Source organism: Neofelis nebulosa, chromosome 2 (genome assembly GCF_028018385.1).
Source record: "Neofelis nebulosa isolate mNeoNeb1 chromosome 2, mNeoNeb1.pri, whole genome shotgun sequence".
NCBI lineage: Eukaryota > Metazoa > Chordata > Mammalia > Carnivora > Felidae > Neofelis > Neofelis nebulosa.
Window position 1 is genome coordinate 143,914,327 of NC_080783.1, and position 25,620 is coordinate 143,939,946.

Genomic DNA, 25,620 nt, shown 5'->3' on the forward strand with positions numbered 1-25,620 from the left:
AGACCAATGGAATAGAATAAAGACTCTAGAACTGGACCCACAAAAGTATGGCCAACTCATCTTTGACAAAGCAGGAAAGAACATCCAATGGAAAAAAAGACAGTCTCTTTAACAAATGGTGCTGGGAGAACTGGACAGCAACATGCAGAAGAATGAAACTAGACCACTTTCTTACACCATTCACAAAAATAAACTCAAAATGGATGAAGGACGTGAATGTGAGACAGGAAACCATCAAAACCCTAGAGGAGAAAGCAGGAAAAAAACCTCTCTGACCTCAGCCACAGCAATTTCTTACTCGACACATCTCCAAAGGCAAGGGAATTAAAAGCAAAAGTGAATTACTGGGACCTCATGAAGATAAAAAGCTTCTATACTGCAAAGGAAACAATCAATAAAACTAAAAGGCAGCCGACAGAATGGGAAAAGATACTTGCAAATTACATATTGGACAAAGGGCTAGTATCCAAAATCTATAAAGAACTCCCCAAACTCCACACCTGAAAAACAAATAATCCAGTGAAGAAATGGGCAGAAGACATGAATAGACACTTCTCTAAAGAAGACATCCAGATGGCCAACAGGCACATGAAAAGATGCTCAAAGTCACTCCTCATCAAGGAAATACAAATCAAAACCACACTGAGATACCACCTCACGCCAGTCAGAGTGGCTAAAATGAATAAATCAGGAGACTAAAGATGCTGGAGAGGATGTGGAGAAACAGGAACCCTCTGGCACTGTTGGTGGGAATGCAAACTGGTGGAGGCACTCTGGAAAACAGTGTGGAGGTTCCTCAAAAAATTAAAAATAGACCTACCCTATGACCCAGCAATAGCACTGCTAGGAATTTACCCAAGGGATACAGCAGTGCTGATGCATAGGGGCACCTGTACCCCAATGTTTATAGCAGCACTTTCAACAATAGTCAAATTATGGAAAGAGCCTAAATGTCCATCAACTGATGAATGGATAAAGAAGTTGTGGTTTATATATACAATGGAATACTACGTGGCAATGAGAAAGAATGAAATATGGCCTTTTGTAGCAACATGGATGGAACTGGAAAGTGTTATGCTAAGTGAAATAAGTCATAGAGAGAAAGACAGATACCTATGTTTTCACTCTTATGTGGATCCTGAGAAACTTAACAGAACACCATGAGGGAGGGGAAGGAAAAAAAAAAGTTACACACAGGGAAGGAGGCAAACCAGGAGAGACTCTTAAAAACTTAGAATAAACTAAGGGTTGATGGGAGGTGGGAGGGAGGGGAAAGTGGGTGATGGGCATTGAGGAGGGCACCTACTGGGATGAGTACTGGGTGTTGTATGGAAACCAATTTGACAATAAATTTCATATTAAAAAAAAAAAAGAATTATTCACCATGATCAAGTGGGATTTATTCCTGAGGTGCAGGGCTGGTTCAATATTCTCAAATCAATCAATGTGATATGCCACATTATTAAGAGAAAGGGTAAGGAGCATATGATCCTTTTAATAGGTGCAGAAAAAGCATTTGACAAAATACAATATCCTTTCCTGATAAAAACCCTTGAGAAAGCAGGGGAGAAGGAAGGAACATACCTCAACATCATAAAAGCCATATATGAAAGGCTCACAGCTAATATCATCCTCAATGGGGAAAAAGTGAGAGCATTTCACCTAAGGTCAAGAACATGACAGGGATGATCACTTTTACCACTGTTGTTCAACATAGTACTGGAAGGAAGTCCTAGACTCACAATCAGACAAGAAAAAAATAAATGGCATCCATATTGGTAAAAAGAAGTCAATTTTTTTTAATTGAAGTTTAACTCTTCACAGATGACATGACACTCTACATAGAAAACCCAAAGACTCCACCAAAAAATGGCTACAATCAATACATGAATTCAGCAAAGTTGCAGGATATAAATTCAACGTACAGAAATTGGTTGCATTTCTATACACCAAAAATTAAGCAGCAGAAAGAGAAATTAAGGAATCTATCCCATTTACAAGAGCAACAAAAACCTTAATATACCTAGGAATAAACCTAACCAAGGAGGTAAAAATCTGTAGGCCGAAAACTATAGAAAGCTTACGAAAGAAATTGAAGAATACACAACAAAATGGAAAAAAAATCCATGCTCATTAATTAGAAAATACTGTTAAAATGTCTATACTACCGAATGCAATCTACATATTCAATGCAATCCCTATCTAGAATTCTTTACAGAGCTAGAACAAACAATCCTAAAATTTGTATAAAACTACAAAGACCCTAAAAACCAAAGTAATGTTGAAAAAACATAGCAAAGCTTTGTTGAAAAAACAAAGCAAATCACAATTCCTGACTTTAAGCTGTATTACAAAGCTATAATCCTCAAGACAGTATGGTACTGGCACAAAAATAGACACATGGATCAGTGGAACAGAACAGAGAGCCCATAAATGGATGCACAAATGTCTGGCCACATAATCTTCGACAAAGCAGGAAAGACTGCCCCATGGAAAAAAGAGAGTCTCTTCAGCAAATGGTGCTGGGAAAACCAGACAGCAACATGCAGAAGAATAAAACTGGACCATTTTCTTAAACCACACACAAAAATAAATTCAAAATGGATGAAACCCTAAATGTGAGACTGGAAACCATCAAAATCCTATAGGAGAACACAGGCAACAACCTCTTTGACCTCAGCCACAGCAACTTCATTTTTTTTGTTTTGTTTTTTTGTTTTTAATGTTTATTTATTTTTGAGAACGAGAGACAGAGTGTGAGTGGGGAAGGGGAAGACAGAGAGGGAGTCACAGAATCTGAAGTAGGCTCCAGGCTCTGAGTTGTCAGCACAGTCTGACATGGGGCTCGAACTCACGGACCACGAGATCATGACCTGAGCCAAGTCAGATGCTTAACCAACTAAGCCACCCAGGCACCCCTCGGTCACAACAACTTCTTACTAGACATGTCTCTGGAGACAAGGCAAACAAAAGCATAAATGAAATATTGAGGCCTCATCAAGATGAAAGGCTTCTGCACAGCAAAGAAAATAACAAAACAAGAAGGCAACCGATGGAATGGGAGAAGATATTTGCAAACGACCTATCACATAAAGGGTTAGTATCCAAAATCTATAAAGAACTTCTCAAAATCAACACCCAAAAACCAAACAATCCAGTGAAGAATTGGGCAGAAGACATGAATAGACACTTCTCCAAAGACATCCAGATGGCTAACAGACACATAGAAGATGCTCAACATCACTCATCATCAGGGAAATACAAATCAAAACCACAATGAGATACCACCTCACATATGTCAGAATGGTTAAAATTAACCACTCAAGAAACAACAGATGCTGGTGAGGATGCAGAGAAAGGAGAACACTTTTGCACTGCCGTTGGAACTACAAACTGGTGCAGCCACTGTGGAAAACAGTATGGAGGTTCCTCAAAAAATTAAAAATAGAACTACCCTACGACCCAGCAACTGTATTACTAGTTATTTATCCAAAGGATTCAAAAATGCTGATTCAAAGGGGCACATGCACCCCAATGTTTATATAGCAGCGCTACTGACAATAGCCAAAGTAAGGAAAGAGCACATCATGTCCATCAAATAATGAATGCATAAAGATGTGGTATACATATACGATGGCTACTACTCAGTGATCAAAAAGAATGAAATCTTCCCATTTGCAACAATGTGGATGGAGCTAGAGTATGCTATGTGAAATAAGTCAGTCATAGGAAGACAAATATTATGTGATTTTACTTGTATGTGAAATTTAAGAAACACAACAGATGAACATATGGGAAGGGAAGTAAAAATAAGATCAAAGCAGAGAGGCAGGCAAGCCGTCAAAGACTCTTAAATACAGAGAACAAACTGAGGGTTGCTAGAGGGGAGGTGGGTGGGGAAATGGGCTAAGTGGGTGATAGGGATTAAGAAGGGCACTTGTTGGGAGGAGCACTGGGTGTCATATGTAAGTGATGAATCAGTTCCACTCCTGAAACCAATACTACATTGTATGTTATCTAATGTGAATTTAAATACATTAATTTTAAAAAACCATGCTATGAACCCAGATCTGCAGTTAGTGTACAAATGGTAAAGTAACCTGTGTAAACAGAAGAATTCCTAAATTCCTCTTTTTTTTAATGTTTATTTTTGAGAAAGAGATAGAGTGAGAGCAGGGGAGGGGCAGAAAGAGAGGGAGACACAGAATCCAAAGCAGACTCCAGGCTCCTGCCCCGACACAGGGCTCAAACTGATGAACCGTGAGATCATGACCTGGGCTAAAGTCGGACACTTAACTGAGTCAGCCACCCAGGTGCCCCAAGAATTCCTAAATTCTTAAGTAGTAAATTAATAAGCTTAGGTTCTACAGAAGCTGTTTTCTCGGTGAGAGCTTTTCCCATTACGAAAATCTCATGCTGATGAAAGTCCGTTTAGTAAATGGAATAATATGTAGTCAGAAAGGAATTAAATGACCTTCTGGGACTTTTCCCTGGGCACCATGTCATAGATCATAATAAATACTCAAATAGAATTACATGCTTACAAAACATCTTGTTGGATATCAAGAAATATTTTGAAGAGGATGACCCGATACGATGGCGATATGGCAGAAGCAAACAGCCATTCGGTAAGTAGGTACCTGGTATTCCATTATATAAGGATCATCCCTGAAGAATTTGAAATATTTTCCAAATGTTTATTCTTGCCTAAAATAAGGCCAACTGGATGCAAAGTTGTTTTAAACTAAAAGAGGTATATGGCATTGAGTTCAATGAGTTGCAGCAGAGTCTAGTCAAGAACAAAAGAGATTTTGGGGCGCCTGGGTCGCTCAGTCAGTTAAGCGCCCGACTTTGGCTCAGGTCATCATCTCACTGCTCGTGAGTTCGAGCCCCGCATTGGGCTCTGTGCTGATAGCTTGGAGCCTGGAGCCTGCTTTGAATTCTGTGTCTTCCTCTCTATGCCCCTTCCCTGCTCATGCTCTCTCTCTCTCTGTCTCTCAAATATAAAACATAAAAAAAAAGAATAAAAGAGATTTCAGTCTCATATGTAGAACTGAAAAAATACAACAGATGAACATAGGAAAAGGGAAGGAAAAATAAAAACAGAGACAGAGGCAAACCATAAGAGATTCTTTTTTTTTTTTTTTTTTTCAATGTTTTTTATTTATTTTTGGGACAGAGAGAGACAGAGCATGAACGGGGGAGGGGCAGAGAGAGAGGGAGACACAGAATCGGAAACAGGCTCCAGGCTCTGGGCCATCAGCCCAGAGCCTGACGCGGGGCTCGAACTCACGGACCGCGAGATCGTGACCTGGCTGAGGTCGGACGCTTAACCGACTGCGCCACCCAGGCGCCCCAAGAGATTCTTTTTTTAAATAATTTTATTTTTTAAATTTACATCAAAATTAGTTAGCATAGTGTGTAACAATGATTTCAGGAGTAGATTCCTTAATGCCCCTTACCCATTTAGCCCATCACCCCTCCCACAACCCCTCCAGTAACCCTCCATTTGTTCTCCATATTTAAGAGTCTCTTATGTTTTGTCCCCCTCCGTTATATTATTTTTGCTTCCCTTCCCTTATGTTCATCTGTTTTGTATCTTAAAGTTCTCATATGAGTGAGGTCATATTTGTCTTTCTCTTATTAATTTTGCTTAGCATAATACCCTCTGGTTTCATCCACATAGCTGCAAATGGCAAGATTTCACTCTTTTTGATTGCCGAGTAATACTCCATTGTATATATATACCACATTTTCTTTATCCATTCATCCACCGATGGACATTTCGGCTCTTTCCATACTTTGGCTGTTGTTGATCGTGCTGCTATAAACATTGGCATGCATGTGTCTCTTCGAAACAGCATACCTGTATCCCTTGGATAAATGCCTAGTAGTGCAATTGCTGGGTTGTAGGGTAGTTCTATTTTTAATTTTTTGAGGAACCTCCACACTGTTTTCCAGAGTGGCTGCACCAGCTTGCATTCCCACCAGCAATGCAAGAGAGATCCTATTTCTCCACATCCTCGCCAATATCTGTTGTTGCCTGAGTTGTTAATGTTAGCCATTCTGGCAGGTGTAAGGTGGTATCTCAGTGTGGTTTTGATTTGTATTTCCCTGATGATGAGTGATGTTGAGCACTTTTTCATGTGCCTATTGGCCATCCGGATGTCTTCTTTGGAGAAGTGTCTATTCGTGTCTTTTGCCCATTTCTTCACTGGACTATTTGTTTTTTGGGTGTTGAGTTTGATAAGTTCTTTATAGATTTTGGATACTAACCCTTTATCTGATAGGTGATTTGCAAAAATCTCCCATCCTATCAGTTGCCTTTTAGTTTTGATGATTGTTTCCTTCACTGTGCAGGTTTTTTATTTTTGATGAGGTCCCAACAGTTCATTTTTGTTTTTGTTTCCCTTGCCTCCAGAGACGTGTTGAGTAAGAAGTTGCTGTGGCCAAGGTCAAAGAGGTTTTTGCCTGCTTTCCCCTCGGGGATTTGGATGGCTTCCTGTCTTTTGTTTAGGTCTTTCATCCATTTTGAGTTTATTTTTGTGTATGGTGTAAGAAAGTGGTCCAGGTTCATTTTTCTGCATGTTGCTGTCCAGTTTTCCCAGCACCACTTGCTGAAGTGACTGTCTTTATTCCATTGGATAATCTTTCCTGCTTTGTCAAAGACGAGTTGGCCATACGTTTGTGGGTCCATTTATGGGTTCTCTGTTCTGTTTCATTGATCTGAGTGTCTGTTTTTGTGCCACATAAGAGACTCTTAAATACAGAGAACAAACTGGGGGTTGCTACAGGGGAGGTGGGTGGGAGGATAGGCTAAATGGGTGATGGGGATTAAGGAGGGCACTAGCTGGGATGAGCACTGGGTATTGTATGTAAGTGATGAGTTAATGGATTTTACTCATGAAACCAATACTGCACTGTATGTTAACTAACTTGAATTTAAATAAATAAAAAATATGGGGCATCTGGGTGGCTCAATTGGTTAGACTTTGGCTCAGGTCATGGTCTTGTGGTTTGTGGGTTTAAGCCCCATGTTGGGCTCAGTGCTGATAGCTCAGAGCCTGAGCCTGCTTCAGATTCTGTGTCTCCCTCTCTCTCTGCCCCTCCCCCACTCATGCTCTGTCTCTCACTCTCAAAAATAAACATTTTTCTAAAAATTTAAAATTTAAAAAAGAAAAAAAACTGCATCCATAGTTAAATGTATAAAAGTTCATTTCCAAATATGTTTAAAAGAACAAAATACAGGCATCTGAGTGGCTCAGTTGGTTAAGAATCTGACTCTTGATTTTGGCTCAGGTCATGATCTCAGTTAATGAGTTCAAGTCCCATATCAGGCTCCATGCTGATAGTGTGGGGCCTGCTTGGGATTCTCTCTCTCCCTCTCTGTCTGCTCCTCCCCTGTGCACTCTCTCTCTCCTTTCTTTCAAAAATAAATAAATCATAAATGGAAAGAGAGATAGATATTTTAAGAAAGAAAAAAAAAAGAAAATAGGGGCAACTGGCTCTTTCAGTTGAATATCCAACTCTTGATTTTGGTTCAGGCTATGATCCCAGGTTCATGGGATCAAGCTCCACATTCAGCTCTGCACTGAGAATGGAGCCTGCTTAAGATTCTCTCTCTCTCTTCCTCTGTCCCTCTCTCCTGCTCACATGCTCTCTAAAATTAAAAAAAGAAAGAAAGAAAAAGAAAGAAAGAAAGAAAGAAGAAAGAAAGAAAGAAAGAAAAAGAAAGAAAGAAAGAAAGAAAGAAAGAAAGAAAGAAAGAAAGAAAGAAAGAAAGAGAAAGAAAGAAAGAAAGAAAGAAAGAAAGAAAGAAAGAAAGAAAGAAAGAAAGAAAGAACAGAACAAAAAAATAGGGGTGCCTGGGTGGCTCAGTTTGTTGGGCATCTGACTCTTGATTTCAGCTCAGGTCATCTTCTCACAGTGGTGAGATCACATGGGCCTCCATGCTGGGTGTGGAGCCTACTCAAGATTCTCTCTCCCCAGGGGCCCATGGGTTGCTCAATTGGTTAAGTGTCCGACTCTTGGTTTCAGCTCAGGTCATGATCTCACAGTTATGGGTTCAAGCTAGGCATTGGGCTCCATGCTGACAGCCCAGAGCCTGCTTGGGATTCTCTCCCTCCTTCTCTATCCCTCCCCTGCTCATGCTCTCTTTCTGTCAGAAAGAAAGAAAGAAAGAAAGAAAGAAAGAAAGAAAGAAAGAAAGAAAGAAAGAAAGAAAGAAAGAAAGAAAGAAAAGAAAAGAAAAGAAAAAAAGAAAACAAAAGAGAAAGGTACAATTCAAAAGCCAGGAGGATCAAATATAAAGACAAATTCTAGAGGCAGAATGAAGGTTCCTGTCACCTTAGTGTCCAGTGAAAGGTAAAAAACTAAAAAAAAAAAAAAAAAAAATGTTAGGAACAAGAAAGAATGTTAAAATACTGGTGGGGAGGGCAGATGGGGGACGGGAGAATGCAAAAGACAAAATGGGTGCTTACGGCTTTTATGATGCAGTGAGGATGTGTAGTATATGTGGAATATATCAAACATAAGGTATACATTCAAACCTTTTGGTAGAAGATCGATTGTATAATAGGAAAAACACAACAGGAGTCAGACCAGGGTTCTACTCTTACCTCTAACACTGTAATCACTCAATGCCTTTAAGCCTATTTTTAACATATATGTAATTACATACTATGAGATGAATAATATTGGCTTGCTGATATCCCTCAGAGTGGTTAAAAAAATAAAATGACATAATACATAGTAAAATACAAATATATTATTACCATACTTATTTACTTTAGTCAAACCTTTCAACAAAAACCTAACAATAAACCATTTTTATAAGACCTTCAGCACTTTTTTCAAACCAACACAAATAATCCCTTAGTTACACTTTTCTCCCTAGTTCCCTTCCCTTTCCTGCAGATATAAAGTGGATATTTACCTGGGCCCGATTCATTAGCTGTCATCCTGGGATTTCCCTTCACCTCTCTCCTGTGTTAGAGCCATGTTTCCCTTTCCCTGATGTATTCTTTTGTTTTGCTGAAGGATTTTTAAAATATATATATATATATATATATATATATATATATATATATATATAAAATTATATATTATTATATTATATATTATATATATTTTTTGTCTTGCTGAAAGATTTTTTAAATATATATTATTATATATTATTATATTATATATTATATATATATTTTAAATATATATATATTTTTTCTTAAATTTACATCCAAGTTAGTTAGCATATAGTGCAATAATGATTTCAGGAGCAGAATCCAGTGATTCATCCCCTACATGTAACATCCAGTGGTCATCCCAACAAGCATCTTCTTTAATGCCCCTTGCCCATCTATCCCATCCCCCCCACCTATAATCCCTCCAGCAACCCTGTTTGTTCTCTGTATTTAAGAATCTCTTATGTTTTGTCCTTCTCCCTGTTTTTATATTATTTTTGCTTCCCTTCCCTTATGTTCATCTGTTTTGTATCTTAAATTCCACAAGTGAAGTCATATATTTGTCTCTGACTGACTTATTTCTCTTAGCATAATACCCTCTAGTTAGCATAGTACCACATAGTTGCAAATGGCAAGATTTCATTCTTTTTGATTGCCGAGTAATACTCCACCGTATATATATATATATATATATATATATATATACCACATATTCTTTATCCATTCCCCATTGATGGACATTTGGGCTCTTTGCATACTTTGGCTATTGCTGATAGTGCTGCTGTAAACATTGGGGTGCATGTGTCCCTTTGAAACAGCACACCTGTATCCTCTGCATAAATACCTAGTAGTGCAATTGCTGGGTCATAGGATAGTCCTGTTTTTAATTTTTTGAGGTACCTCCATACTGTTTTCCAGAGTGGCTGCACCAGCTTGCATTCCTACCAGCAGTACAAAAGGGCTTCTCTTTCTCAACATCCTTGTGAACATCTGTTGTTTCCTGAGTTGTTAATTTTAGCTATTCTGACAGGTGTGTGGTGGTATCTCATTGTGGTTTATGAAGCATTCTTTAGTAGTTCTCTTAAAAAGATGCAAGGCAAACAGATAATATATAGATGTATTTTGAGCACTTGCATGTCTGAAAGTCTTTATTCTATCTCCATATTTGATACTTATATGTATATATGCATGTGTTTGTACTTATATACATGCTTGTGTGTGTATGTATATATACATATACATATATATATCTTATTAGATATGTTTTAAGAACTTTATAAATATTACTCTACTGTCATCTAGACAACCAATGTAGCCGTGGACATACCATGTTGATTCCTATTCCTGTATAAGTGACTTATTTTTCATTTGTTTTCTCCAAAAGCTTTTATGGTACCTTCATGTTTTGGGTCTTTCTTAACCTCTAATCTTTTGAAATTTCACAACAATGTGTTTTTGGGTAGATCTTTTTACCTGAATTGTACTGAGTACTCAGTGAGCTCTTTTAATCTGGATACTCATGTTCCTCAATCCTAGAAAACCAGAATCAAATATTTAATATTCCTAATATTTTGTATTTCATTTTGTTTTTTTTTTTTTTCAACTGTTATCAGTTGGGTATTAGATCTCACAGCTTGATCTTAGTCTTTTCCTGTTTTCATTTTTTTTTTCTTGTCATTTTCCAGGTTATTCCCCAACCAACCTTAAAGGCTTTTTTGTTTTGTTGTTTTACTACGTTTCAGCGGTTGCTCTAGAGTGTGCAATATACATTTATAACCAAGCCAAGGTTATTTTCTTTTTTTAAAATTTTCTTTCATGTTTATTTATTTTTGAGAGAGACGGAGACAGAATATCAGTGGGTTAGGGGCAGAAACAGAGGGAGACACAGAATCCAAAGCAGGCTCCAGGCTTCAAACTGTCAGCACAGAGCCCGACGTGGGGCTCAAACTCACAGGCTGTGAGATCATGACCTGAGCCGGAGTCGGATGCTCAACTAACTGAGCCACCCAGGCGCCCCAAGCCAAGCTTATTTTCAAATAACAGTATACCACTTCATAAATAGTACAAGTACCTTATAATAAAAAACATTCCTAAATCCACCCTCCCATCCCTTATGTCACTGCTGTCATTTTTTTTCACTTTAACATCAACTATAACCATCAAATACACTGTTGTTACTATTATTTGGGAAAAAAAAACTTATATCTATTAGATGAATTAAGGATAAGTTTTTATTTTACTTTCATGTATTCCTTCTCTATTGCTCTGCCTTTCTTTATATAGATCTGAGTTCCTGACACTATCATTTTCCTTCACTCAAGAAATTTTTTTATTGTTTTAAGTTGTATGATGTTTTTATTTTCATTTTTTAAAGTTTTTATTTTAATTCCAGTTAGTTAACATAAAGTGTGCTCTCAAGAAATTCTTAGCATTTCTTGAAAAACAAATCAACTGGCAGGAAAATCTCTCAATTTCTGCCTATGTGAGAAAAAAAGTATTTCTCCCTCACTTTTGAAGGAAGACAGCAGGACACAAAATTCCAGGTGGGTGGTTTTATTCTCTCAATAATTTAAATATTTCACTCCACACTCTTGCTTGCATGGTTTACATCCAATTACATCCAAGACCAGGGTGCCATCCTAGATGGGTTCTGGTGAGAACATTCTTTCTAGCTTGCAGACAGTTGGCCACCTTTTGCTGCATCCTCACATGGCACAGAGAGAGTGACAGCACCAGCAAGATCTGGTGTAACATAATTTGTATCTTTGCTCCTCTGATAAGGTGGTTTCTTTGATATTTTATCTTTGATATTGTGTAGTCTGAGTATAATATGCCTAGGTAGTTTTTTGGCATTTATCATTGTTTGGCGTTCCCTGAGATATCTGAATCTGTGGTTTGGTGTCTGGCGTTAATTTGGGGAAATGGAAATTCTTAGTCACTGCTTCAAGTATTTCTTCTCTTCCTTTCTCTTTCTTCTGTTTTTGATATTCACATTACACGTATATTACACTTCTAATTGTCCCACAGCTGGTGGACATTTTGCTCAATTGTTTTGACTTTTTTTCTCTTTGCTTTTCAGTTTTGGAAGTTTCTATTAGCATATTCTCAAGCTCAGAGATTCTTTCCTCAGCTGTGTCAATTATACTAATAAGCCCATCAAATGCATTCTTCCTGTTACATTGTCTTTTATCTCCAACATTTCTTTTTGGATTCTTACAATTTCCACCTCTCTGCTTACATTATCCATCTGTTCTTGTATATTGTTTACTTTTTCCATTAGAGCCTCCACATATAAATTATAGTTGTTTTAAATTCCTAGTCTAATAATTACAACATTCCTGATGCAACTAGATGTGTCTGGTTCTGATATTTATGGTCTCTTCAAATTATGTTTTCTGCCTTTTAGGATGCCTTATCATTTTTTGTTTAAACCCTAACATGACGTACTTGGTAAAAGAAACTCTGGTACACAGGCCTTTGGTGACAGTGGTAAGGTGTACAGGGAGGAGAAGCATTCCATAGTCTTATTATTAGGTCTCAGTCTTTTTGGCAGCCTGCACCCCTTAGCTGAGAATTTCACTTGTGTTTGTCCATTATTTCCTCTGGTTAGGTGAGACAGGATGCCTGGAGGGGACTAAAGCTGGGTATTTCCCTTCTCCCACGTTGACTAGGCTATGATAAAAGCCCAACAGGATTAGGCTCTGGTAGTTTCTCTTGAGGGCAGAATTTTTAAGAACAGGATGCTTGCATTTCCCTGATGAGGAGCAACATTGAGCATCTCTTCATGTGCCTGTTGGCCATCTGGATGTCTTCTTTAGAGAAGTGTCTATTCATGTTTTCTGCCCATTTTTTCACTGGATTATTTGTTTTTTGGGTGAGGAGTTTGGGGAGTTCTTTATAGATTTTGGATACTAGCCCTTTGTCCAATATGTAATATGCAAATATCTTTTCCCATTCCTTCAGTTGCCTTTTAGTTTTGTTGATTGTTTCCTTTGCAGTATAGAAGCTTTTTATCTTCATGAGATCCCAATAGTTCATATTTGTTTTTAATTCCCTTGCCTTTGGAGATGTGTCAAGTAAGAAATTGCTGCGGCTGAGGTCAGAGAGGTTTTTTTCCTTTCTCCTCTAGGGTTTTGATGGTTTCCTGCCTCACATGCATGTCCTTTATCTATTTTGAGTTCATTTTTGTGAATGGTGTAAGAAAGTGGTCTAGTTTCATTCTTCTGCATGTTGCTGTCCAGTTCTTCCAGCACCATTTGTTAAAGAGACTGTCTTTTTTTCCATTGGATATTCTTTCCTGCTTTGTCAAAGATTAGTTGGCCATATTTTTGTGGGTCCAATTCTGGAGTCTCTATTCTATTCCATTGGTCTATGTGCTCAATGTCGCTACTCATCAGAGAAATACAAATCAAAACCACAATGAGATACCACCTCACGCCAGTCAGAGTGGCTAAAATGAACAAGTCAGGAGACTATAGATGCTGGAGAGGATGTGGAGAAACGGGAACCCTCTTGCACTGTTGGTGGGAATGCAAACTGGTGCAGCTGCTCTGGAACAGTGTGGAGGTTCCTCAAAAAATTAAAAATAGACCTACCCTATGACCCAGCAATAGCACTGCTAGGAATTTACCTAAGGGATGCAGGAGTGCTGGTGCATAGGGGCACTTGTACCCCAATGTTTATAGCAGCACTTTCAACAATAGCCAAATTATTGAAAGAGCCTAAATGTCCATCAACTGATAAATGGATAAAGAAATTGTGGTTTATATACACAGAGGAATACTACATGGCAATGAGAAAGAATGAAATATGGCCTTTTGTAGCAACGTGGATGGAACTGCAGAGTGTTATGCTAAGTGAAATAAGTCATACAGAGAAAGACAGATACCATATGTTTTCACTCTTATGTGGATCCTGAGAAATTTAACAGAAGATCATGGGGGGGGGCAAGGAGAAAAAAAAAAAAGTAAGAGAGGGAGGGAGCCAAACCATAGGAGACTCTTAAAAACTGAGAACTGAGGGTTGATGGGGGTGGGAGGGAGAGGAGGGTGGGTGACGGGTATTGAGGAGGGCACCTATTGGGAGGAGCACTAGGTGTTGTATGGAAACCAACTTGACAATAAATTTCATATTAAAAAAAAGAAGAGGATGCTTGCATATTTCAAAATACCCCCCACCCCCAGCCCCCAACCAGAAGCACAAAGGAAGTTTTCTTCAATATTCACTGTGAGAACCTGGTAGAGCTCCTGGAGGTAGAACTCACAAAGTGCGGAGGCCTGCTATGGACTGAATTATGTTCCACCAAAATCATATAATGAGGCCCCAATCCTCAATGTGATGGTATTTGGAAATAGGGTCTGTGGGAGATAATTAGGTTTAGATGAGATCAAGAGTGTGGGCCCCTCATGATGGGATCAGCGCCCTTATAAGAAGAGATGCTAGAGCTTGCTAGTGCAGTCTCTCTCTCCCTGCTATATAAGGACACAGCAAGAAGGCTATCTGCAAGCTAGGAAGCAAGTTCCTACCAGAACCGCACTAAGATGGCACCCTGATCTCAGATTTCTGGCCTCCAGAACTGTTAAGAAAATAAATCTCTGCTGTTTAAGCCACCCAGTCTATGGGAATGGTTATGGCAGGTCAAACTAAGACAGGGTCCCCTAATGATTTGATCTCTGCACTTATTGACACAGTGCTTTCAGGAATTCTTCAATTACACTTTAGATTTTCCTATCCCAGTACTGGTTCCTGCAGAGGTTTCTGCTTATTGGTTTCTGCTCCAATTAGGTGATTCTTTGTATCAATCTCTCTGCCTCTAAAATTTTGGGTGCAGAAGTTTGCCATGTAATCTCACTTCCCTGGCAGATTTAAGAAGAGTTGTTGACTTTTCAGTTTGTTCAGCTTTTTACTTATTAATAGGATGGAGTTACTAGCTCCATGCTCTTTACATGCTGGACTGGCAACCAGAAGCCAAGAGTTTTGTTTTTTAAAATTTAAACTATCGGGGCGCCTGGGTGGCGCAGTCGGTTAAGCGTCCGACTTCAGCCAGGTCACGATCTCGCGGTCCGTGAGTTCGAGCCCCGCGTCAGGCTCTGGGCTGATGGCTCGGAGCCTGGAGCCTGTTTCCGATTCTGTGTCTCCCTCTCTCTCTGACCCTCCCCCGTTCATGCTCTGTCTCTCTCTGTCCCAAAAATAAATAAAAAACGTTGAAAAAAAAAATTAAAAAAAAAAAAATTTAAACTATCATATATACATATGATACATATACATATATATGATATATATATATATAATGTATGATATGTATCACATATATCATATGATTATATATCATATATATGATATATATAGTTATTAGAGGTTCTTTCTTACTCTCTGATCATTCTCCTTTATGGCATCTCTTTATTTTATGAACTCAAAAATCTGTAATTTCCCTGAGGTAATTAATTACATCTTCAAAAAGTTTTCTTCTGTTGTCCATATGGTCTGTTTTCTACAGGTCTCTTTTTTTCTGATTATTTTATCTAGTTTTCGTATTGGAAGTTTTCCTCAAATGTCTAGTGATCCTTAATTGTTCTTATTTATGTATTTATTAATTAAAAAATATTTATGTACATATCTGATACTATTATAGGGACTGGGGACACAACAGTGAACAAAACAGACAAATCTCTACCCTCATGAAGCTTCCATTCTAGTGGGATGATTCCAGCAATTAAAAAACAAAAGACAAATATGGGTGATAAGGAGAGAGTGATGGAAGGTAGTAATATGTGCCATGGAGAAAAATAAATCAGGGTATATGGGGAGTAAGTGCTGGAGGCTGTTATTTTATGTTGGGATGGTCAGGGAAGACATCTCTTATAAGGTAAGACATTTGCCTGGTATTCCCAAATCCATCTTCCCAGCTGAACTACTCCAGAAAGCAAACCTCCAGCCTCCTCCATAGGAGAATTGTAGAGTGAATTTGCTTGGACGTTCAGGATGGAGAAGAGAACCCAGGGAGCTTCTAATAGATTTGCATATAAACTTTCAACAATCTTTCCTTCTTCCACATTCTGCTCTTGATGGCACCAATACCTGATGCTTCTAAGTACAGTACTCAGCCTCTCAGGAGGTCCATGAAGCAAAACTCCTCTTTTCTCATTAATTTCTCCCTCTGTAGACACATAGATAATTTTCTTTTATAACCAAATCAATTACCATTCCTGTCTTCTAGCTTCCTCCTACTCATTTAAATCTCTCATTTGCTATTTTATTCCTCATATCTTTGTGTTTGTTAACTTTTTAAAGAAATATTTACTGTCATTTCAAAAGTCTTTGGAGAAAAAGAGAAGATACACAAATGGGGTCAATCTGCCATTTTAAGCACAAAGTCTGTGGTATTTTGATTAATTGCCGTCACTTACATACACCATCCATATTCTAAACTTCCAAAATTTTCTCAGGTTTCTCAATGAAATGCCCCTCTTATCTCTGAAAATATAAATCTCATATCTCTATGTACAAAACCTCAAATATTATCCCATATTATCTTTCCCTAATTAATATCATTAAAGAATTTCCCTCTACTTGTTAGAGATATGAATTTACTTCCTTATTATATTCCCTTAACACTTAGCATAGTGAGGTTTACTAAGTAGTTGATCAATGAATTATGTTCCTATAATATTAGTGATGAGATACACTGGTAATATTAACAGTAGGCTTCTAGCAATGAAAGAAACTATTTTAATTGTAATAAATATATATTTAACTTCTAACATCTCTCAGTGGGAGAATCCACTTTATGGTACCAAGTATTAATCGGAAATAATAATGAGATGCATATTATAGTCTAAAAACACTTAGAAAGTAACTAAAAAACAAAAAGTAAAAAAATAAAGAATTAAAGTTGTAAACTAAAAAAATATTCATACATCACAAAAATGGTAGTAAAAAAAATAACAGAAGAATAACAACAAAAGACCTATAAAGAATAAATGACAAAATGGCAGATCTAATGGTGGTGATGGTTGTACAGCAAAGTGAATATACTAAAAATCATTGAATTTAAAATTCACTTTAAGTCACTTTAAAAATTCATTTTAATTCACTTTAAAAGTTATTTTTGTGTTATGTGGATTATATCTCTTACAAATTTTAAATAATAGGCATAAATCCAGCCACATTGAATAATTACATCAAATATGAACAGAAAAATGTTCCAAAGCAAAATCCACTATACGCTGTCGTAGATTCAAGAATATAAACAGACTGAAAGTCATAAGAAAAAGATACACCATGCAAACAGTATAAGAGAGCTGGAGTGGCTGTACTAATAAAAAACAAAATAGACTTGAGGGTAAGAAACATCACTAGAGACCAAGAGAGATACTTTAAAATGATAAAAGAGTCAATATATCAGGGATATATAACAACTGTAAACGTAACATCTAACAGAGACCCATCTAACAGAGACCCAAAACACATGAAACAAAAGTCATACAAAGCATACCCTCTAACCATAAGAGAATTAAATCAGAAATCAATACAAATAAAACCAAATTTCTTCAAATAAAGAAGCTAAACATACATGAGAAATGCATGCGTCAAAAAAGGAATCACAATGGAAATTAGACATTATTTTGAGCTGAGTGAGAAGAAATATAAAATGTATCAAAATTCATAGGATATGGCTAAAGTAGTATCCAGGGAAATTTATAGCTTTAAAAGACTAAATTTAAAAAGAAGATTTCAAGTTAGTACCTTACTCCATTAAAAAAAAAACAAAAAACCCAGAAGAACTTAAAGCCAAAACAATTAGAAAGAAGTAACAAAGATTAAAACAGAATTCCATAAAATAGAATACAGAAAAACACCAGAGAAAATTAATGAAAATTAATGAAAGAGAAAGTTGGCTCTTTGAAAAGATGAAAAAAATTGACATTTAGCTAAACTAACAGAGAGAAAAAAGGAGAGAAGTGGGGAGGGAGGAGATATAAACTACCAAATCTGGAATGTAAGAAGGAGTATCACTGCCAAACTTTCAGAAGTTAAAAATATTATAGGGGCGCCTGGGTGGCGCAGTCGGTTAAGCGTCCGACTTCAGCCAGGTCACGATCTCGCGGTCCGTGAGTTCGAGCCCCGCGTCAGGCTCTGGGCTGATGGCTCGGAGCCTGGAGCCTGTTTCCGATTCTGTGTCTCCCTCTCTCTCTCTGCCCCTCCCCCGTTCATGCTCTGTCTCTCTCTGTCCCAAAAAAAAAAAAAAAAAAAAAAAAAATATATATATATATTATAAAGATTTTAACAACTCTGTATCAGCAAATTTGATGCCTATATGAAATGGACACTGTTCTAATAAGACAAAAATTCCAATAGTGAAGATATGGAAATAAGAAAAGAGAAATCTGAATACAGGTATATCTCAGAGAAATTGTGAATTAGGTTCTAGATCCCCCCCCAGTAAAGCAAATGTCACAATAATGTAAGTTAAATGAATTTTTTGGTTTCCTGGTGCATATAAAAGTTACATATGCTTGGGGCACCTGGGTGGCTCAGTCAGTTAAGGGTCCGACTCTTGATCTTGAGTTCAGGTTGTGATCTCAGGGTCATGAGTTCCAAGGCCTGCTTTGGGCTCCACACTAGGCATGGAGCCTATTTAAAAAATAATAATAATAGAAATAAAGTAAAAAAGTTATGTATATTATACTGGGCGTCTGGGTGGCTCAGTAGGGTAAGCATCTGACTCTTCGTTTTGGCTCAGTCATAATCTCATGGTTTCAAGAGTAGGAGCCCTGAGTTGGGCTCTGCACTAGCAGCTCACAGGCTGCTTGCATGCTTAGGATTTTTTCTTTCTTCTTCTTTTTTTTTTTTTTCTGTGTGTGTGTGTGTGTGTGTGTGTGTGTGTGTGTGTGTGTGTGTGAGAGACTGAGGGAGAGAGCAAGTGAGTGAGGGGCAGAGAGAGAGAGGGAGACAGAGGAAGACAGAGGGAGACAGAGAAAGAGGGAGAGGGAGAGAGAGAGAAGCTGGGCTCACCAGAAGTGGAACTCATGTTTTTGCGGGAAGCAGGGCTTGTGCTTACCTGACACAGGGCTCGTGCTCACCCAAAGCAGAGTTCATGCTCATGAACTGTGACATTACCTGAAGTCAAATGCTTAATGACTGAGCCACTCAGGCGTCCCACCCAATTGAGAAATTGTCTCAATTTCTTTCTCTCTACCCCTCCCCCACTTGTGCTGTCTCTGTCTCTCTCAAAATAAATCAATAAACTTTAAAAAGAGAGTTCTGTCTACTATACTATAGTCTGCTGGGTGTGCAATAGCATTATGTCTTTTTAAAAAATTTTTGTTTACATTTATTTATTTTTGATAGAGACAGAGCACAAGTGGGGTAGGGGCAGAGACAGAGGGAGACACAGAACTGGAAGCAGGCTCCAGGCTCTGAACTGTCAGCACAGAGCCCAATGTGGGGCTCGAACTCGCAAACCCCAACATCATGACCTGAGCCGAAGTTGGACACTTAATCAACTGAGCCACCCAGGCGCCCCAACATTATGTCTTAAAAAATGTACATATCTTAATTAAAAAATACTTTCTTGGCTTGCCTGGGTGGCTCAGTCAGTTAAGCATCTGACTTCAGCTCAGGTCATGATCTCATAGCTCCTGAATTCCAGCCCCATGTTGGGTTCTGTGCTGACAGCTCAGAGCCTGGAGTCTGCTTCAGATTCTGTCTCCTCTCTCTGCCCCTCCCCTGCTCATGCTCTGTCTCTGTCTCTCTCTCTCAAAAATAAGTAAACATTAGAAAAACAAAATACTTTTTTGCTAAAAATGCTAACCGTAATCTTGAGCTTTCAGTGAATGTCACCTTTTTGCTGGAGAAGGGTCTTGCCTCAATGTTGATGGCTGTTGACTTACCAGGATAGTGGCTGCTGAAAGTTTGTCTGGCTGTGACAATTTCTTAAAATAAGACAACAAGGAAGTCTGCCATACTGATTGACTCTTGTGTTCAGAAACAATTTACCTATAGCACATGATGCTGTCTGATAACATTTTATTGACAGTAGATCTTCTTTCAAAATTGGAGTCAGTCCTTTCAAACCCTGCTGCTGCTTTATCAACTAAGTTTATGTAATATTCTAAATCCTCTGTTGTCATTTCAACCACCTGCACAGCAACTTCGCCAGGAGTAGATTCCATCTCAGGAAACCACTTTCTGTGCCCATCCTTAAGAAGTATGTTCTCAAGAACACCTGGGTGGCTCAGTCAGTTAAGCATTTGACTCTTGACTTCGGCTCAGGTCTTACTCTCATGGTTCGTGGAGTCGAAGCCCATGTCAGGCTCTGCACTGATGACGTGGATCCTGCTTGGGATTCTCTCTCTTCTCTCTCTCTGCCCTTCCCCCGGATTGCATGCTCCCTCTTTCAAAATAAATAAACTTAAAAAATAAAAGAAGCAACTCCCCAGTGAAAGTCTTTCAGTCATTGATTGCAGCCATTGAGTCACATATTCAGGCTCTACTTCTCATTCTACTTCTCTTGCTATTTCCACCATATCTGCAATTATTTCCTCCAATGAAGTCCTGAACCCCTCCACTACCTATGAGGGTAAGAATCAGCATCTTGCAAACTCTGGTTCATGTTGATATTTTAACCTCTTCCCATGAATCATGAATGTTCTTAATGGGACCTAGAATGGTGACTCCTTTCCATAAGTTTTTCAACCAACTTTGCCCAGATCCATCAGAAGAATCACTATTTACAGCAACTGTAGCCTTATGAAACACATTTCTCATAGTAAGATTTGGAAGTCGAAATTAATCCTTGATCTATGAGTTGTACAACAGATGTGTCAGTAGTCAAGAAAACAACATTAATCTCACTGTACATCTCAAAACCCTTGGGTGATCAGGTGCAATGCCAATGAGCAGTAATATTTTAAAAAAAACTTTTTTTCCGAGTGGTACATCTCAAAAGTAGGTTTGAAATATTCAGTAAACCATGCTATAAACAGATGTGCCATCACTCAGATCTGTTGTTCCATTTATACAGCACAAGCACAGATTTAGCACAATTCTTAAAGGCCCTAAGATTTTCAGAATGGCAATGACCACTGGCTTCAACTTCAAATCATTAGCTGCATTAGCCCCTAACAAGAAAGTCAGCCTATCTATCCTTTGGCACTTTGAAGCCAGGTATTGACTTCCACGGACTTCTCTCTAGCTAAGAAAGTCCTAGATGGCATCTCCTTCCAATACAAGGCTGTTAGTTACATCTACATTCTGTTGCTTATGTAGCCACCTTCATGAATTATCTTAGCTAGATCTTCTAGATAACTTGCTGCAGCTTCTACATCAGCATCTGCTCCTTCACCTTCTACTTAAAAAAAAAATTGTTAATGTTTATTTATTTTTGAAAGAGAGAGAGAGAGACGGGGGGGGGGGGGCTCAGAGAGAGAGGGAGACACAGAATCTGAAGCAGGCTCCGGGCTCCAAGCTGTCAGCACAGAGCCCAATGTGGGGCTCAAACTCGCAAACTGCAAGATCATGACCTGAGCTGAAGTTGGACACTTAATCAAGTAAGCCACCCAGGCACCCCCACCTTGTACTTTTATGGAGAGGTCTTTTCTTAAATCTCATGAACCAACTTCTGCTAGCTTCAAATTTTTACTTTTGCAGCCTCCTGGCCTTTCTTAGTCTTCACAGAATTGAAAAGAGTTAGGGCCTTGCTCTGGATTAGGAATTTAAGGGACTATAGTAGTTGGTTTGATCTATTCAGCTCATTAAAACTTTTTCCTTATCAGTAAAAAAGGCTATTTTGCTTTCTTATCATTTGTGTGTTGATTGGAATAGCACTCTTAATTTCCTTCACAAACTGTTTGCATTCATAACCTGGCTAACTGGTTAAATGCAAGAGGCCTAACTTTCAGCCCATCTTGGCCTTTTGACATGCCTTCCTCACTAAGCTTAGTTATTGCTAGCTTTCAATTTAAGGTGAGGTATGTGGACTCTTCGTTTCACATGAACACTCAGAGTCCACTGTAGGGTTACTGACTGGCCTAATTTCAATATTGTTGTGCCTCAGGGAATAGAGAAACCCAAGGGAGAATGGTGGGGAATGGCTGATTGGCAGAACAGTCAGAACAAACATGACATTTATCATTTAGTACAGCAGACACAAGCAAGACCATTGGAGAGCCTGGTTCTGGAGACCCAGAGGGATTGCACTACAGGGCACCATAGGACATCTTCTACATGAGGCTACTTCTTTCAAGACCATGAGACATAAGTGACTTACCTAATACATAGAAACAAAAACTGATCATTAGACAAAAAGGAGACACAAGATATGTCTCAAATGAAAGAACAAGACAAAATCATAGTAAATGAACTAAATGAAACAGAGATAAAGAATTCAAAGTAATGATCATAAAAATACAACTTGAAAAAAGACAGCAATCTCAGTAACAACCTCAATAAAGAGACATAAAATATAAAAGAGAACTAGTCAGAACTTAAAAATTCAATAACTGAAATAAAAAAAAATACACTAGAGAGAATCGACAAAGAGATTAGAGGATACAGAAGAAAGGATCAATGATCTGGAAGACAGAGTAATGGAAAGCAACCAAGTTTAATAGCAAAAAGAGTAATAACAAATGAAAATAGGTTACAGGAACTCAGCAATATCATCAAGTACAGTAACACTCCCATTACAGAGATCCTGGAAGGAACAGATAAAGAGTAAGGGGCAGAAAACTTACCTAAAAAAAATAACAGATGAAAAGTTCCCTACTCTGGAAAAGAAAACAGCCATCCAAGTCCAGGAAGTACAGCCAGCCTATATAAAGGTAAACCCAAGTTAGTCCACACCAATACACATATTCAGAACAGCAAAACTAATGATAGAGAATTTTAAAAGGAGCAAGAAAAAAGAAAAGTTATATACAAGGAAAATGCCAGAAAGCTATCAGTTGATTTTTGGAAGAAACTTTGCAGACCAGACTGGAGAGGCAGGACACATTCAAAGTGCTGAAACGAAAAAAACCTATGTGAAGAATACTCTACTCAGCAAGTTTATCACTCAGAACAGAAGGAGAGGTTGTAAGATCCTCTGACAAAAGTTAAAGATGTTCATCACCATTAAATTCGCTTTACAAAAAATTTTAAGATAATTCCTTAAGAAGAAAGAAAAGGCCATAAGTGGAAAAAATTATGAAAGGAAATAAATTCATAGATAAAATCAAACATAAAGGCAGATTAATAATTTATAAAGCCAATGTCAACATTAAAACACAACAGTAGTAAAATCAATTATACTGATAAAAATTGGTCAAAGGATACACAAAATAAAAAGATGTAGCATATGATAACACATACCTATAATATGGAGTAGGGAGTAAAAATTTAGTGCTTTTAGAATGTGTTCAAACTTAAGCAACCATCACATTGATATAGACTGCTATAACATAAGAAGTTATAATATGAACCCAATGGTAACAACAAATCTAAAGTCTAGGAGGAGCCAAGATGGCAGAACAGCATGGAAGTTTTTTGTGTGTCTCGCGCCCATGAAATACAGCCAGACCAACACTAAACCATCCTACACACCTAGAAAACTGACTGGAGGATTAACACAACAATCTGCACAACCTGAACCACAGAATTCAGCAGAAAGAGAAAAAAATCATTTTTATCTTCAATTTTTATTAAAAATGTTTGTAATTTTTTTACTCTATTTTTACTCTTGTGTAAATTTTTTCAAATTCTATCTTACTTCCATCATTTTCTTTTAGTCTACTTCAATGTATTCACCTTTTCAAATTTTCAAACGATTTCTTTTTCTTTTTTCTTTTTTGTTTCTCTTTTCCTTGAATGCAGAAAGAGAAAAACCTCATTTTTATGTTCAATTTCTATTAAAAATATTTTTCTTTAATTTTTTTACTATATTTTTTGCTTTTATGTAAATTTTTTCAAATTCTATATTACTTGCATCGTTTTATTTTAGTCTACTACAGTGTATGCACTTGTTCAAATTTTCAAACGATTTTTTCTTTTTTTCTTTTTGTTTCTTTTCTTTTTCTTGAATACAGAAAGAGAAAAAATTATTTTTAATTTTTATTTAAAATATTTTAAATTTTTTTCTACTATATTTACTTTTGTGTAATTTTTTTCAAATTCTATTTTACTCCCATCGTCTCATTTTAGTCTACTTCAATGTATTCATTTTTTTCAAATTCTCAAACGATTTCCTTTCCCGCCCCCCCTTTTTTCCTCTAATCTGTCAAACCACTTTCAACACCCACCAAAACACACCTAGGATCTAGCATCATTTATTCAATTTTTGTGTGTGTGTGTGTTTAATTTTTAAATTTTAGTATTTTTTTAATTTTAATATTTTTTTAGTTTTTATTTTTCTACCTCATTAATTCCTTTTCTCCCTTCAAAATGACAAAACAAAGGAATTCACCCCAAAAGAAAGAGCACAAAGAAACGATAGCCAGGGATTTAACCAACACAGATACAAGCAAGATGTCTGAACCAGAATTTAGAATCACAATAATAAGAATCCCAGCTGGAGTAAAAAATAGATTAGAATCCCTTTCTGCAGAGATAAAAGAAGTAAAAAATAGCCAGAATGAAACTCAAAATGCTATAACTGAGCTGCAATCATGGATGGATGCAGCGGTAGCAAGGACGGATAAGGCAGAACAGAGAATCAGTGATATAGAGGACAAACTTATAGAGAATAATGAAGCAGAAAAAAAAGAGGGAGCTTAAGGCAAAAAAGCATGATTTAAGAATTAGAGAAATCAGTGACTCATTAAAAAAGAACAACATCAGAATCATAGGGGTCCCAGAAGAGGAAGAGAGAGAAATAGGGGTAGAAGGGTTATGTGAGCAAATCACAGCACAAAACTTTCCTAACCTGGGGAAAGACACAGATATCAAAACCCAGGAAGCACAGAGGACCCCCATTAGATTCAACAAAAACTGACCATCAACAAGGCATATCATAGTCAAATTCACAAAATAGTCAGTCAAGGAGAGAATCATGAAAGCAGCAAGGGAAAAAAAGTCCCTAACATACAAGGGAAGACAGATCAGGTTTGCAGCAGACCTATCCACAGAAACTTCGCGGGCCAGAAAGGAGTGGCAGGATATATTCAGTGTACTGAATCAGAAAAATATGCAGCCAAGAATTCTTTATCCAGCAAGACTGTCATTCAAAATAGAAGGAGAGATAAAAAGCTTCCCAGACAAACAAAAATTAAAGGAGTTTGTGACCACTAAACTAGCCCTGCAAGAAATTTTAAGGGGAACTCTTTGAGGGGAAAAAAGATGAAAAAAATATATATATAAATAAATAAATACTGAAAGCAACAAAGATTATAAAGGACCAGAGAACACCACCAGAAACTCCAACTCTACAAACATCATAATGGCAATAAATTCATATCTTTCAGTACTCACTCTAAACGTCAATGGACTCAATGCTCCAATCAAAAGACATAGGGTAACAGAATGGATAAGAAAACAAAATCCATCTATATGCTGTTTACAAGAGACCCACTTTAGACCTAAAGACACCTTCAGATTGAAAATAAGAGGATGGAGAACCATATATGATGCTAATGGTCAACAAAAGAAAGCCGGAGTAGCCATACTTATATCAGACAATCTAGAC

The 25,620-nt window shown here is 37.6% G+C and overlaps 1 protein-coding gene across 2 annotated transcripts in view; it reads right to left on the reverse strand.

The window, feature by feature from the left end:
- C2H1orf146 (chromosome 2 C1orf146 homolog) overlaps positions 1 to 25,620 on the reverse strand; it is a 61,182-nt gene that overhangs the window by 27,466 nt on the left and 8,096 nt on the right. Inside the window, exons 1-2 of one of the 2 annotated variants that reach the window (XM_058716590.1) lie at positions 22,882 to 22,987; positions 22,697 to 22,773 (exon numbers count right to left, since the gene is read on the reverse strand). The exons of the other annotated variant lie outside the window; for it this stretch is intronic. The gene's annotated coding sequence lies outside the window, so the exon portion shown is untranslated. Of the gene's footprint in view, positions 1 to 22,696; positions 22,774 to 22,881; positions 22,988 to 25,620 lie in introns of those variants that run through there. 2 annotated transcript variants of the gene reach the window in all.